Source organism: Callithrix jacchus, chromosome 10 (genome assembly GCF_049354715.1).
Source record: "Callithrix jacchus isolate 240 chromosome 10, calJac240_pri, whole genome shotgun sequence".
NCBI lineage: Eukaryota > Metazoa > Chordata > Mammalia > Primates > Cebidae > Callithrix > Callithrix jacchus.
In genome coordinates this window covers 114,852,959-114,869,360 of record NC_133511.1, presented here as the reverse complement: position 1 = coordinate 114,869,360, position 16,402 = coordinate 114,852,959, and the positions used below count along the sequence as shown (strand labels likewise).

Below are 16,402 nucleotides of genomic sequence, written 5' to 3'. Positions count from 1 at the left end.
CTAATCCTCTTTGTGAGACCTCCAACCTCATAACCTAAACATCTCCCAATTTTTTTTTTTGAGATGGAGTCTTGCTCTGTCACCCAGGCTGGTGTGCAGTGATGTGATCTTGTCTCACTGCAACCTCTGCCTCCCAGGTTCAAGTGATTTTCCTGCCTCAGCCTCCCCAGTATGTGGGATTACAGGCACACACCACCATGCCAGGCTAATTTTTGTATTTTTAATAGAGACAGGATTTCACCGTGTTGGCCAGGTTGATCTTGAACTCCTGACCTCAGGTGATCTGCTTGCCTTAGCCTCCCAAAGTGCTGGGATTATAGGCCTGAGCCACTGTGCTCAGAAAAGGCCTTTCTTCCTAGTATCATCTTGAAGGTTAGGAATTTAACAACATTTAACAAATGTTGGGTACAAACATTCAGACTATAGTTTTCTACCCGTCTTAAAATCTCTTCTAAATATTATCTAATGCCAGGTGTGGTGGCTCACACCTGTAATCCCAGCACTTTGGGAGGCCAAGGCAGGCAGATCATTTGAGGTCAGGAGTTCAAGGCCAGCCTGGCCAACATGGTAAAACTCTGTCTCTACTACTAATACCCACCCCCCAAAACAAAAAAGATATGGTGGTGTGTGTCTGTAGTGCCAGCTACTCAGGAGGTTGAGGCACGAGAATCGCTTGAACCTGGGAGGTGGAGGTTATAGTGAGTTGAGATTGTACCACTGCACTCCAGCCTGGGTGACAGAGCAAGACTTCAACTCAAGAAAAAAAAAAAATAAGTCAGATATGGATGAGACTCAAAGCATAATTCATCCTAAGGCAAAATGTTCTCTAGCTGTGAAATATGTCATGTACTTCCAAAATACACTGGTAGGGTAGGCATAGGATAGACATTCTCATTCCAAAAGGGTGAAATAGGTAAGAAGGAAGGGGTAACAGATCCCAAGCAAGTGCAAAACTTGAAGGCTGGAGAAAGTCATCTTTGACTTGAGGCTCTAAGTCCACAGGGGTAGGGGTCCTGTCTTCCAGACCCACTGGGGTAGTGGTCCTTCCTCCATGGCAGTTCTGTGTTGTGGTCCCATTTTCTGCAGAGGCTCTGTACCTGGGTTGCGTACCTGTAGCTACCTTGGGCTGGGATCACACACAGGTGGCCCCATCGGTCTGGGTCGTAGGGTAGCCCACCTCTATGGCTCTCCTAGACATTGCCCTACTCGGGGCTTTCTGCAGTGGCCCTGCCCCTGCAGTGGTTCTCTGCCTGGCCCCTAAGGCTCTGTGGGGCATCCTTTGACATCTAGGTGAAGGTAACCATGCCCCCACAGCACGTATACGCTGTGCACTGGCCAAGATGGCACCATGCGTGTGCCACCAGAATTTACCACCTGTGTCCTTTGGGGGTGGGAGGAGGATGGCCACTGGCCTCCACTGCATCTGGGCCCACTGGAGCTGAACCTGGGATGGTGAGGGCCATAGTGAAATGCAGGGAGCAGAGCCTTTAGGTGATACAGAGCCTTGAGTGAGCACTGAGGATCTGTAGGGGCCTGTGGCTCCTCTGAAATCATTCTGTCCCTGACACTCTAGGGAAGGGGCAGCCCCCATAATCTCTGAAATGCCTTTGGGGCCATTTTTTTGTTGTCTTGATGAATAGTACATGTCTGGTCCATGCTAGTCTCTGTAGCAAATGACTGAACACACTTTCTCGTGTTTTACAATATGGATAGGCTGAGAAGTTTCCTAATCTTTAAGTTCTGCTTCCCTTTTGATGAAAAATTCCAGCCTTAAAGTTTGTCTTCTTGCATTTTACTGTAAGCTTAGACATTTCTTCAGCCAGATATCCTATTTCATTGCTCACAAGTTCTGCCTTCCACTAGGATGTGACAAAAGCTAAGTGTCTTTGCCACTTTATAACAAGGGTCATCTCTCCTCCAGTTTTCAATAAGATGTTCCTCATTTTCGTTTAAGACCCATCAGAACAGCCTTTACCATCTGTATTTCTACCAACATTCTGATCATGACCTCTTGGGTAATCTCCAAGAAAATTGAGGCTCTCTCTGTAGCACCCCTTTTCTGAGCCCTTACCAGAATCACCTTTAATAGCCTGTTTATGGCAATGTCGATTTTTTTTTCTTGCATTCGTCTCAGAATTCTTCCAGCTTCTACTCATTACCCAATTCCGAAGACTCCTCCACATTTTGGGTATTTGTTATAGCAGTGCCCTACTTCTTGGTACACGTTTTCTGTTGTTAGCCCATTTGGGCTGCTGTAGTAACAAAATACCATAAACTGGGTGGCTTACACACAACAAACATTTATTTCCCACAGTTCTGAAGGCTTGGAGGTCCAAGATAAGGCACTGGCAGACTTGATGTCTGCTGAGGGCCTTTTTATATGAAACCATTGTGTTAGTGTGTTTTTGTGCTGCTGATACAGACATACCTGAGACTGGGCAATTTACAAAAGAGGTTTATTGGACTTACAGTTCCATGTGGCTTGGGAGACTTCATAATCATGGCAGAAGGTGAAAGTCACATCTCACATGGCGGCAGATAATAGAAGAGAATGAGAAGCAAAACGGGTTTCCCTTTATCAAACCATCAGATCTCTTGAGACTTACTCACTGTCACGAGTATGGGAGAAACTGCCCCCATGATGCTATTACCTCCCACCAGGTCCCTTTTACAACACGTGGGAATTATGGGAGTACAATTCAAGATGAAATCTGGGTGGGGACACAGAACCAAACCATATCACCCATCCTGGTTTATAGATAGTTCTTTCTCATTGTCTTCATATGTTGGAAATGGCAAGGGAGCTCTCTGGGATCTCTTATAAGGACACCAATCCCATGCATGAGGGTTCTACTTTCATGAACTAATTACTTCCCAAAAGGCTCCACTTCCTAAACTTATCACCTTAGGGGCTAGGACTTCAATATGTGAATTTTGGGGAGACACACACATGCAGACCATAGCAGAGATCCACATTCCATTGGACGGAATTTAACCTATAACATCCACCAACTGCAGGGGAGTGAGAAATGTAGTTTAGTTATGTGGCCAGAGAGAGAGGACCTGATACTGGTAAACATTTACCCCTCTTGCCAGGGGTTTGCCTTCATTGATATCTAAGGGTCCTCTCAGCCAGGTATTCTAGAATTTCCCCAGGGCTGTGTTGTTTCTCACCCAAGCCTGTGGCCATTGTCCCTCAGCCTAGTTCTGTGTCATCCTTGTCTCCCCAGACTTGCCAGCCTTTTTCAGGACCTGCATTGTCTTTCCCTGAGGTTTGGTAAAAGGAGATGGTCCTGGAGGCTTGCCTTAATGGGGGCCTGGATAGGGTCACCAAGTTGTAGCACATCAGAGCTACAATGAACATAGGAATCCTCTCATTTACTACTGCTTCTTAGCCTTTAATTTTTAATTTTAGAGATTGGGTCTTGCTCTGTCACCCAGGCTGGAGTTCTGTGGCATGATCCTGGCTTACCGTAGCCTCAAGCTCCTGGGTTCAAGTGATACTCAAGTCTCAGCCTCTTGAGTAGCTGGGACAACAGGTGTGTGTCACCATGCCCAGCTAAGTTATTTTTTTTTAAATTATCTATAGGGATGGGGTCTTGTTATGTTGCCCAGGCTGGTCTTAAACTTCTGTCCTCAAGCTATCCTCCTGCCTCCACCTCCCAATGTGCTAGGTGTACAGGCTGTGAGCCCACACCGGGCCTGTTTTTCAAAAACAATTTTAAAGGGTTATGGGGTCTGTTGACCTAATTTGAGTATTTGACAACTGTGGACTCTAGAAAAATGTACATATACATGATTTCACAAGCCAGCCTGAGTCCCTATCATTGACTTTCTGGAACAATGGCTTTTAATCTTCATTATGCATCACAGTCTCCTGAGGTGCTTATTGAAAATGAACATTCTTGAGTCCCACCCCAGGATTCCAACCCAGGAAGTATGCCCAAGAATCTGCATTGTGGGAAGCCCCTGCAGTGGAGGGTAAAGAAGGACTGTGGACCTCCAGTAGGTGCCTGGCTGCACCCCCAGGTGGGTCTGGGCCAGGCAGAACTGCCAGTCTGCCCAGGGCCTAGCAGAACTGAGCTGGCATGAGCTTTGTCCCATTCTTCCCACTCCCTCCTCTCCGTAGGAGTAGGACTGGCAGAAGCCCAAGCCAAACACTTAAGACATTAGAGGAACAAACAGAGCCTGGGCTGATGGGAGAAGAGGCAGGGGGCCGCGCTTCTGGGGAAGTCAGAGGAAGGTGTCCCACACAGCCACTGTCTGGGGAATGGTTCAGGGCCTTTGTTGGGAGTCAGGGAGAGAGAAAGTCAACACACACAAGCTTTGGTGCTAAAGGCAGGTGTCTGACAAGTAACACAACTGAGAAAGTGACATTATGCCTGCCATGCAACCCTTTCTCAGATGATGTCCGGGATTCTCAGGAGCGGCCTCAGAGGGGCAGGTCATGGTCTTTTGAACCTGGATTTGGATTTTGGAAATAGCTGAAAGTTCTTTGGCTACCCATATTGGGGAATACTTTGACAATCAAGCAGATTGACCAATTTTGGTCCAAGGTTGCCCTGAAGGCAATTTCTGAAGAGTTGAATGGCTCTGGAGAAGTCACTGGAGTAATTGGACAGCCTTTCAGGCGGCCACTTAGAAGCCAGCATCTCAGTGTGTGTATATTTAAAAAAGCCTTTTAGGCCGGGTGTGGTGGCTCACGCCTGTAATCCCAGCACTTTGGGAGGCCGAGGCGGGTGGATCACGAGGTCAAGAGATCGAGACCATCCTGGTCAATGAGGTGAAACCCTGTCTCTACTAAAAATACAAAAATTAGCTGGGCATGGTGGCGCATACCTGTAATCCCAGCTACTCGGGAGGGTGAGGCAGGAGAATTGCTTGAATCCAGAAGGTGGAGGTTGTGGTGAGCCGAGATCGTGCCATTGCCCTCCAGTCTGGGTAACAACGGCGAAACTCCATCTCAAAATAAAATAAAATAAAATAAAAAATAAATAAATAAGCCTTTTAAAGAGGCTACTTGTGGCTGGGTTCGGTGGCTCATGCCTATGATTCCAGCACTTTGGGAGCCGAAGTGGGCAGATCACCTGAGGTCAGGAGTTCGAGACCAGCCTGGCCAAGATGGTGAAACCCCATCTCTACTAAAAATACAAAAATTAGCTGGGCGTGATGATGTGCGCCTGTAATCTCAGCTTCCAGAGGCTGAGGTGAGAGAATCACTTGAGGCAGAGGTTGCAGTGAGACAAGGCATGCCGTTATCCTCCAGGTTGGGTGACAGAGCGAGACTCCGCCTCAAAGAAAAATTAAAAAAAGAAGGCTACTTGTGTCAGGAAGTGGAGTTGTTCCTCCCAGGGGTTCTTGTTACTACCTCTCAGAGAGAGAAAGAGTCTGGTCCTAATGCAATTACAGTGAGAAATCTCAGAACCATCTCTCTCCTGGCTCCTGCTTTGGAGGAGGCCCTCAGCAAGGGGAGGGAATTGGATACCAGGATGATGGAGAATGCCCTTGGGAACAGAACAGGAGTGGAGCCCAGGGAGCAGTCCCAGGATCCAGGAGCTGAAACTGGTGTTTGGGCCCCAGAACAAGCTGTCCTTTGTCGATGGAGCCCTCAGTATTGGGGTGGTAGTGGTTGGTGTCATGGGAGGTCTGAAGGGTGCTGCCTACTGCTGGACACTTCCTTTCTCCAGCATCCTCAATGTAGTCCAGCCATCTGCTGTGGTCACAGCACATCCTCGAGACAAATGGAGACAGGTGTCCTTCTCATGGGCAGCTCTGGAGTGAATAGATCAGTTTATTTTATTTTATTTTTTGAGACGAAGTTTCACTCTTGTTACCCAGACTGGAGTGCAATGGCACGATCTTGGCTCACCGAAACCTCCGCCTTCTGTGTTCAAGCAATTCTCCTGCCTCAGCCTCCCAAGTAGCTGGGACTACAGGCATGTGCCACCATGCCCAGCTAATTTTTGTATTTTTAGTAGAGACGGGGTTTCACCTCATTGACCAGGATGGTCTCGATCACTTGATCTTGTGATCCACCCACCTCGGCCTCCCAAAGTGCTGGGATTATAGGTGTGAGCCATCGTGCCCAGCCTGAATAGATCAGTTTATATCCTGCTTCTGACTCTTGTAAGCTGCGGACCCTCTCTGAGCCTGAGCTTTAAAAGAGGTACAAAAAATAAAGAATCTGCTTGATGGGACTGATTGGGGTCTGGGTGAAGGACCAAGTGCCTGGGACAAACCATACATTCCTGGCGCGTCTTGTCTTGTCTTTTGTTCATCTGGTGAGAACTGAGGACCATTTGCGGTCCTCCTGCCTCCCAGGCTGATGACCCGGAGAAGGCTGAGGCTTGGCCGGGAAGCTGATGGATGAGATTTTCCTGGGGCTGTTTTGCCTGGGGCCTCTTGAGCCAGCAGTGTAAGCTCACCTGGGACAGCCCTTTGACCTCTGCGGCAGCTGCTGCCCATCCCCCTCCCCTCCCAGCAAGTGCATCATAGAAAAAGTACTGGCAGGTTCTGAAGCACACCACCCTCCCTCCGGGCGGGGGGAAGTGCTGGGCCCTGGTGGCCAGAGTCACCTGGCCCCAGAGTGATAAAGTGGGTTTTTTGTTTGTTTGTTTTTGAGACAGAGTTTTGTTCCTTTTGCCTAGGCTGGAGTGCAATGCACTATATCTGCTCACTGCAACCTCTGCCTCCTGGTTTCTAGCGATTCTTCTGCCTCAGCCTCCAGAGTAGGTGGAATTACAGGTGACTGCCACCATGCCTGGCTAATTTTTTATTTTTAGTAGAGATGGGATTTCACCATATTGGCCAGGCTGGTCTTGAACTCCTGACCTCAAGTGATCTACCCACCTCGACCTCCCAAAGTGCTGGGATTACAGGCGTGAATCACCATGCCCAGCCAATAAAGTGGGTTTTAATCGCTGCTCAAGGACAGCTCTAGTTATAGTTTTATATATATAGTACTGTCATCGAAGAGCCCAATATCCATTCATTTTTTAAAAGTAATGTTTATTGAATTTTGTTTTGCTGATGTCAAAAGCAGTGTGTATTCATCAGAGACCATTTGAAAAATACAGACCCAGCTACAGACTCAGTCTACTTGCTTGAGCCCAGGAGTTGGAGGCTGTAGTTTGCTATGATCAAGCCTGTGAATAACCCCTGCACTCCAGCCTTGGCAGCACAGAGAGACCCTGTCTCAAAAAGAAGAAAATTAAAAAATATACAAACAAAAGAAATTGCCTGTAATCTCACCACCAATGTACTACTAGCATTTTGAAAGAGAATACTCTTTTTTTAGAATAGACTTAGATTTTCAGAAAAGCTGAAATGATGGTACAGACTTCTGTACTTCACCCCCGCCCCTCCCCGCTGCATTTCTTCCCCCAGTGTTAATAGCTTACATTAGTATGGTGCATTTGTCAGAATAAATGAAGCATAGCCATACAGAATTGTTAACCACAGTCCATACGTTATTCACATTTCCTTACCTTCTTCCTCATGTGCTATTTCTGTTCCAGAATCCTATTCAGGATACTACAATACATTTAGGCATCATGTCTCTTTAGGTTCCTCTTGATTGGGACAGTTTCTCAGGCTTGGTTTTTGAAGACCTTGATGGTTTTTGAAACGTTTTGGTCGGTATTTTGTAGAATGTCCTTCCATTTGAGTCTGTCTGATACTTTTCTTATGGTTGTACTGGGTATGTGAGTTTTTGGGAGGTAGAGGTAAAGCGCCATCTATCTATGATACGTCTGTCATATCAAAGCTGCATGCTATCACGTGATTTATCACTGGTGACTTTAACTTTGGCCAGCTGGCTGGGGTAGTGCTTGTTGAATTTCTCCACTGCAAAGTTATTCTTTACCTCCCGTTCCGTACCATACTCTTCAGAAGGAATTACTGATTACTAGAATTTTCATGTATTTCCTTCAGTCTCAATCTGTCCCTTTATCTACACCATCCTGAAAGCAAAATTGCCCTGGGTACTTGTTCATTCCTTTTTTCCCTCGTTTTTTGGCTCTTGCAGTTTGAAAGTTAACTTGTTAATTCTGTTTTTTGTTCTGTTTTGAGACGGAGTCTTGCCCCATCAGGCTAGAGTATAGTGGCGCAATCTTGGCTCACTGCAACCTCCGCCTCCCGGATTCAAGCAATTCTCACGCCTCAGCCTCCCTGATAGCTGGAATTACAGGTGCCCACCACCACACCCAGTCAATTTTTATATTTTTAGTAGAGACAGGGTTTCGCTATGTTGGCCAGGCCTGTCTCCAACTCCTGACCTCAAGTGATCCGCCTGCCTCGGCCTCCCAAAGTGCTGGAATTACCGGCGTGAGCCATGGCGCCTGGCCTCAACTTAATTGTTGACACCCTTCAATTTTGCCAGGAGCTGGGATCTGGGTTCCAGCCTTGTTACTTGTATTTTCTTATTTCTGGCAATTTTAGCACAGAGACACATATCACCATTCTAAATGGGTCTATGGCTTGGTCTTGTCATTTGTGAAAAACAAAATTATCAGCCAGGCAAGGTGGCTTATACCTGTAATCCCAGCACTTTGGGAGGCTGAGGCAGGCGGATCACAAGTTCAGGAGTTCGAGACCAGCCTGGCCAATATAATGAAACTCCATCTCTACTAAAAAATACAAAAAAATTAGCTGGGCGTGGTGGTGCATGCCTGTAATCCCAGTTACTTGGGAGGCTGAGGCAGGAGAATCACTTGCACTCAGGAGGCAGAGGTTGCAGTGAGCCAAGATTGTGCCAGTGCACTTCAGCCTGGGTGTCAGAGCAAGACTCTGTCTCAAAAATAAATTAAAAAAAATTAAAAAAACCCCAAATTATCTAGCAATACTATGTACTGGGCACTGTGCCATGTGCTTTCCCTTACTTATTCATCTACAGCTGACCCTGTGATGGAGGTGACACTACTGTCTTCCTGTTATGGATGAAAACTCTGATTTGCAGAAGTGAAATCAGTTCCCCAGAGTCACCATCTTGCAAGTGGCTACAACTGGAATTCAGTCCTTGGTTTATGATCCCAGAGCTCAGCATTAAAGCAAACTTCACCAGACTGCTTCAGAGCAGTCATAGAGAAGAGAGGTTCAGAGTGCAGGCTTGGGGGTTCGAATCATATGTAGCTCTTCCTCATCCTGGCTCTGTAGCTTTGTCTAAGTCATTTCTCGACTTTATATCTCAGTTTTCTTATCTGTTCAGTGGAGACAATAATATTATCTTTGTCATAGGGCTGTCGTGAGAATTAAATTGTTTAAAATAATGCCTGGCTCAGGGTAAGCAGTCCGTGAGGCTTATTATTGCTATGACTGTGCTATTTATCATTTACATTTCTATCCATGAATCCATTCACCATCTGTGTACCATCCATCCATCCATCCATCCAGAAGCAGCACTGTCTGTCTTGGACCTTGCCTTCTCCATCTACAGCAAGGGTTAAAGCCCAGTAGGAATTCTTATTAGTTTCTGTGTCATGGACACTTTTGAAGGCTGGCGATATAAAATACATAGAACAACGAAGTTAACTAATGATAACAAATTAACTAATGATAACAAAGTACAACTGTCAAGGTAAAAAAAAAAATTGTGGTCGGGCGCGGTGGCTCACGCCTGTAATCCCAGCACGTTGGGAGGCTGAGGCGGGTGGATCATGAGGTCAAGAGATTGAGACCATCCTGCTCAACATGGTGAAACCCCGTCTCTACTAAAAAAATACAAAAAATTAGCTGGGCATGGTGTCGTGTGTCTGTAATCCCAGCTACTCAGGAGGCTGAGGCAGGAGAATTGCCTGAACCCAGGAGGCGGAGGTTGCAGTGAGCCGAGATCGCGCCATTGCACTCCAGCCTGGGTAACAAGAGCGAAACTCCGTCTCAAAAAAAAAAAATTATGATATAGCAATAAAAATGCTTATTTATTAACAGCATTAAACAAGATCTGGTGGTGGGCCCAATCATTACTACAGCTTTGAGGTAGTAATAATAAACAATGTTTTGAGAATTCTGGAATGCCTATACTGAGCTGTAAAAATACCTGTCACGACTCTTGGTGACAAAGTCTTAAGTTCTCCTAATTGTACTGTAGCTTGTTGCTTAGGTTCATGATAGAAAGAAATGCTAAATTTCAGTTATAGATTAGTGAACCTTCTCCCCCGACCTATCCAGGTTCATAGGTGGCTGAAATCTTAACATGGACTCCAGATAAAAAACTGAATTGGAGAATGCTTGGATCCTTTCTAGCTCTGTGATTCTGTGAGACTCTGACTCTGATCCTGGAGGGTCCTGCGGGGAGGGAGAGGGACCCTGTGCTCTGAGGATATTGACCCTAGGACAGGCCTACCTAAGGGCCTTTCAAGCCTCAGCCTTGCTTTCCTGTATGGCTCTGTTCTAGACGTTTCAGAGAAACTGGCTGGCTGCTCCCGGCAGGAGCCTTTGCCCTCACTGATCAATGGCTGCCTCGGCAGATTTATTGACCCAGCCCTTTGTTTTCGGGAAACAGCTGCCTTTCTCTTGTTAACTCCAGATAGCCTGTTCCCGACCAGGATGCCTTCTGTGCATTGGAGTCAGCACTAGGGCAAGAAGGACATCAGGAGCAGAGTAGCATCCTACGGATCAAAGGGCATCCTCCAAAGGCCAGAAGCTATGCCAGGCCCTTTCATCTGGCTCCTTCATCAGCCGGCAGCAAAGGAGTGAGGCTTCTAACCAGGTCTGTCTGAAAGTCAGAGGCTGTGCCCTCCCTAGGGTTCTAGAAGCCTCCAGCCCTGCTTCCCCACACAAGTGAGTTTAAGGGTTTATCTACCTCAGGATGCACACATATATCCCTTCCCCGGACCCTCTCCAGCACACACACACACACACACACACACACACACCACACACAGCCTCTGATTCACAGACAGCTCAGGGCCTAGGAAGGAAGGAGCTATTGATTCAAGCTTTGAGGTGCTGGGTAGGTGAGAAGGGATCTCCCCTCCCTTCAGTTTGCTGTGTTCAGCCCCTGGCATCCTACATTGTTATCATGAGCAACCCATATCTCCAGGTTAAACATTGCCCTCCCTCAGTCTTTTGTTTTGTAGCACAGATGATGTGCTACATCCCTGACAGATGATGGGGGCTTAGTGCCCAATGACCCCATTGTAAGTTGAAAATATCGTAAGTTAAAAATGCGTTTAATACAACGAACCTACTGGACATCACAACTTAGCTCAGCCTACCTTGAATGTGCTCAGACACTAGCATTAGCCTGCAGGTGGGCAAAATCATCTGGCAAGGTACTATACTGTAGAGCACTGGTTGGCTACTCTCGTGATAGTGTGGCTGAGTGGGAGCTGCGGCTCCTTCCTGCTGCCAGCATCACAGGAGAGCATATTTCCACTCATTGCTAGCCTGGGCAAAGATCAGAATTCAAAATTTGATGACTGGTTTCTTTTTTTTTTTTTTGAGATGGAGTCTTACTCTGTTGCCAGGCTGGAGTGCAGTGGTGCAATCTCGGCTCACTGCAACCTCCGCCTGGGTTCAAGCGATCTTCCCCCTCAGCCTCCCGAGTAGCTGGGACCACAGGCGCGTGCTACCACGCCCGGCTAATTTTTGTATTTTTAGTACAGATGGGGTTTCACCATGGTCAGGATGGTCTCGATCTCTTGACCTCGTGATCCGCCCGCCTCGGCCTCCTAAGTGCTGATATTACAGGCGTGAGCCACCGCGCCCGGCCTGATGAATGGTTTCTAATGAATGTGTATTACTTTCACACCATCTTAAAGTCAGAAAACTGTATGCTGAACCATTGTAAGTGAGAACCATCTGGCCCACCTGTATACAGTTTCTAAGATAGTGCTAATTCTTTTGACCTTAAAGCTTTTCTTGGCATTTGTGCAGGGTGCAAGGTGGATGCAGGGAAGGGAAGTGTGGGGTCTGAGAGCCAGGGACGGTGCTAGGGGATGCTGAGTCACTCAGCAAATTCTCCGGTTCGATTCAATCCAGCAGACATTTTATCAAACCATTTGTTATTCACACTGGGAAGGTGGAGATAGATCAGGAATAGCCACTATCTCCAGGGACAAAGTCTGGCAAGAAGACAAATGAAAATAAGACGTCACAGAGATGATAATGGTTACACGTGCGCAATTCAAGACTGTATAGCACGATTCACTGACTCTGGGCTTCAAGAGACATGTCATGGAGCAATGGGCACGGGAGGCCTGGAAAGTGGTGTTTTTCAGAGGGTCAGGGGAGGAGGGAGAGAATGGCATCCCAGGCAGGTGTCAACATGTGTGACACTTAGGAAATGGGAGTTGTATAGTTTGCTAGGGCTGCTGTAACAAAATGCCGCAGACATAAACAAGAGAAATTTATTTTCTTGTGGTTCTGGAGGCCGGACATCCAAGGGTAAGGTGTCGGCAGGTCTGGTTTCCTCTGAGGTCTTTCTCCTTGGCTTTCAGATGGCTGCCTTCTTGACCTGCCCTCCCATGGTCTTTCCTTTGCACATCTGTGGTGTGTCTGTGTGTCCAAATTTCTTTTTCTTCTTCTTCTTTTTTAAGATGGGGTTTCACCATGATGGCCAGGCTGGTCTTGAACTCCTGACCTCAGGTGATCTACCACCTTGACCTCCCAAAGTGCTGGGATTACAGGCGTGAGCCACGGTGCCTGGCCAATTTCCTCTTCTTAGAAGGATACCAGTCAGACTGGATTAGAGCCCTTCCTGAGGGCTTCATTTTAACTTAATCTCTTTAATGACCCTATTTCCAAATATAGTCACATTCTGTGGCACTGGGGGTTAGGACTTCAACATATGAATTTTGGGAGAACACCATTCAGCCCATAATAGAAGCTGACTGTGAAAGACAGGAGTTGGGAGGGGGATGGGGCAAAGCCAGATCAGGAAAGGCCTTGATTGTTAGGGCTTCATAAGGTTTGAGCCTTGGGAGGCTCCTTGGAAAGCGAAAACATCTCAGCTTCCCATCCCCAGTTTCTGGTAATTCTGGGAGGGGTGAAATCTCTCAGGCCCACAGCCCCCAGAGTCTGAGATCAGAGCCACGTCCCAAGGAGTGGCTAGCATTGTCCCTCTGCCTGGGCCCTGTGGAAAATCCCCGCCCAGCTGGGTGGGTCCCGGAAGCTTATCAAGTGAGAAACTTTCCTGCCTTCCAGAAACTCCCATTTGGATAGACATGGATGCACAGAGCCCACGCTAAGCAGTCTTATGGGCAATGGAGGGTTCCACTTCGCTGAGAGGAGGAGAAAGACCCGGAAGACTGCAGTTCTGCCTTGGCCATCGGAGTCTGGGCCCCACCTGCCTCCCTGGCTGCACATTCAGGTCACTCCCCTTCCTGCTTTCCTCCTCCATAAAATGAGGGTGGGTATGAACTGAAACCTCAATGGGCCTGGCCCTTCCAGCACTTGTGGATTCTAAAACAGAGAAGGAATCTGGGGCAGTTGGGCAGAGGAGGGAGGGGCTGGAAACTCCTGCCCCAGAGAGCTGTAGCCACGCTCTATTGACTAGCCAGAGCTGGAAGTCCTGGGAATCTGCTTTCCTGGGGCATGTAACTCTGGCTAGGAGAAGGGATGAAGAGTGAGGTGCTCTGACTGGATAGGATAAATTTCTTTTGTCCCCCCTGTCCTCTCTTCCTGAGGATAATTCCTTTACAAAATATTTATTGAAGTAGAAAATGCATAGTGTGGTCAGTGCGTAACTTTTAAGTGTAGAAGTTGATTAATTTTTTTAACATATGAATACATTTGTGTATTAATATAATGAACATGCCAGAAGCCTAGAAAGCTCCCTCCCTTGTGCCCCTTTGTACCCCACCTGCAGGTAACTGCTATTCTGAACTTAGATGAGTTCTGTCTTTCCTTAAATGCTGCATAAATGGAGCCACACAGTATGCATTCTTTTGCACCTGTCTTCTTTTGCTTATCGTTATGCCTGGGAGATTCTGCCATTGGATTTTGCAGGAAATAGGTGCCTGGATGGGGAAGATCCTCTGCAGTCTCTTTTGCATATGCCCCTGAGCTTGGCTCCTTCCTGGAAGCTAGGGTGTGAAGGCTTTAAAACGTGGCCTCCGAATTTCTTGACATTCCTCTTCCTTAATAGCTGGAATACTAGTGCTTGGAGCACTGGGCCACTATGTAGGAAGTCTCAGTACCCCAAGGCCACCATGCACCGAGGAAGCCAGGCTACAGGGAGAGGCCACATGTAGGTGCTCTGTTGTTAATCCCAGCTTTTGAGTCTCCCATCATGTGAGCAAATGGGCCCAAGATAACTACAGCCCTAGCCATGAAATCATCCCCTGCCTTCAAGGTCCCAGATTATGATACAGAGACAAGTCATCCCTCTGGTCACCCTGTTCACCCCATGTCCTGCCCAAGTTACTGACCCACAGAATCAAAGTGCATAATAAAAATGGTTATCTTAAGATGCTAAATTCTGGGGTAAATTGTTATGCAGCAATAATAACTGGAACACAGGGTGAGAAGTGGCTGGACTTGGGGAGGGTGAGTTTAGCCTTCTCACTGGGTGGCTTTACCATAGTAAGTCCACTGGCTGATGTACAGCCCTGCCTTGGCCTCATCCTCTGGTCCTATCTTCAGAGCTTCTGTTATTCACTTTAGGCCAGTTGTAAATTGTCTGCCCCATTCCCTCTAAAGCAAAAGGTATCTCCTGGTAAAGGTATGGTTTTTGTCTGTAGGCTTTTGCCTCCCTTCCAGAGTCTCCTGAAGAGGTGGGCACGTGGAATATTTGGATAGGACAGTTTCTGGCATGTGCAAGTAAATTGCTTAACACAGCCCCAGGCACACAGAGCTCAAGAGATGTGTCTGCCAAAGGCATTATCCTTCCCTACCATATAGTCTGTTCTTTCATCGCTAAAAATAAATGCCTGGGGCTGGGTGATTTACAAAGAAAAGGTTTTAATTGGCTCCTTGTTCTGTAGGCTACACAGGAAGCATGGCGCTGGCATCTGCTCCTGGTGAGGGCCTTAGGAAGCTTACAATCACGGAGGAGAGCAAGTGGGAAGCAGGTGTGTTACACAGCAAAAGCAAGAGTGAGAGAGAGAACAATGAACAATCAGATTTCATATGAGCTGAGAGACAGCTCACTCATTACCAAGGAAATTTTGTAAAGAATTCACCCTCATAATCCAGTTGCTTCCCACCAGGCACCATCTCCAACAATGGAGGTCTCATTTCAACATGAGATTTGGAGGTGACAAACATCCAAACCATATAATTCTGTCCCTGGCCCTCTAAATCTCATGTTCGTCTCACATTGCAAGATATGATCATCCCTACGCAAGTCTTCCAAAGTCTTAATTTGTTCCAGCATCAAGTCCAAAGTCTTAAGTTTCATCTGAGACTCAGTCATACCTATCAGCCTATAAAATCAAAACAAGTTATTTACTTTCAAGATACAATGGTGGTACCAGCATTGGGTAAATATTCCCATTCCAAAAGGGAGAAATCAGCCAAAAGAAAGGGGCAGTAGGCCCCACACAAGTCTGAAACTTACGAGGTCAGTTATTAAATCTTAAAGCTCCAGAATGGTCTCCTTTGATACCATGTTCCACATCCAGAGCACACTTATGGAAGGGTGGGACTCTAAGGCCTTTGACAGCTCTGCCCCTGTGGCTTTGCAGGGTACAGCCCTCATGGCCACTCTCAAGGATTGGAATTGAGTGCCTGAGGCTTTTCTAGGCTCAGGATTCAAGCTGCTGTTGGCTCTACCATTGTGGGGTCTGAAGAGTGGTGGCTCCCTTCTCACAGCTCCACTAGGTAGTGCTCTAGTGGGGACACTGTGTGGAGCCTCCAACCCTATATTTCCCTTTTGCACTGCCCTAGTAAAACATCTCTGTTGGGGGCTCCACTCCTGCAGGAGGCTTCTGCCTGGGCTCCCAAGCTTTTCCATACATTCTCTGAAATGTAGGTAGAAGCTACCAAGCCTCCTTCATTCTTGCATTCTGCATAGCTACAGGCTTAACATTATGTGGAAGCCACTAAGGCTTACAGCTAGAACCCTCTGAGTGGCAGATTGAGCTGTACTTGGGCTCTTTTAAGCCAAGGCTATAGGCAGACTGGGCCCAAATACAGGGAACAGTGTCCCGAGGCTGTGCAGGGCAGCAGGTGCCCTGGGAATGGCCCCTGAAACAGGTTCTTTCCTTCTAGGCTTCTGGGCCTGTGATGGGAGGGTTACCTAGAAGATTTCTAAAATGACTTCAAGGCCCTTCCCCACCCCTTGTCTTGGTTATTAGCACTTGTCTCCTTTTTAGACTTGCCATCTCTCTAGCAAGTGGTTGCTTTGCAGTCTGCTTGTATTCCTCTCCTGGAAATGCTTTTTCTTTCTTTACCACATGGCTAGGCTGCAAATTTCCAAATTTCTATGCTCTGCTTCCCTTTTAAATACAGGTTCCAACCT

General features: G+C 47.1%; 1 non-coding gene across 1 annotated transcript in view; it reads left to right on the top strand.

The window, feature by feature from the left end:
- Positions 1-16,402, top strand: part of LOC118145502 (uncharacterized) — a 48,919-nt gene that overhangs the window by 161 nt on the left and 32,356 nt on the right. The window contains exons 2-3 of the transcript XR_013523433.1: positions 10,523-10,705; positions 13,144-13,309. This is a non-coding gene — a transcript (uncharacterized LOC118145502). The remainder of the gene's footprint in view (positions 1-10,522; positions 10,706-13,143; positions 13,310-16,402) is intronic.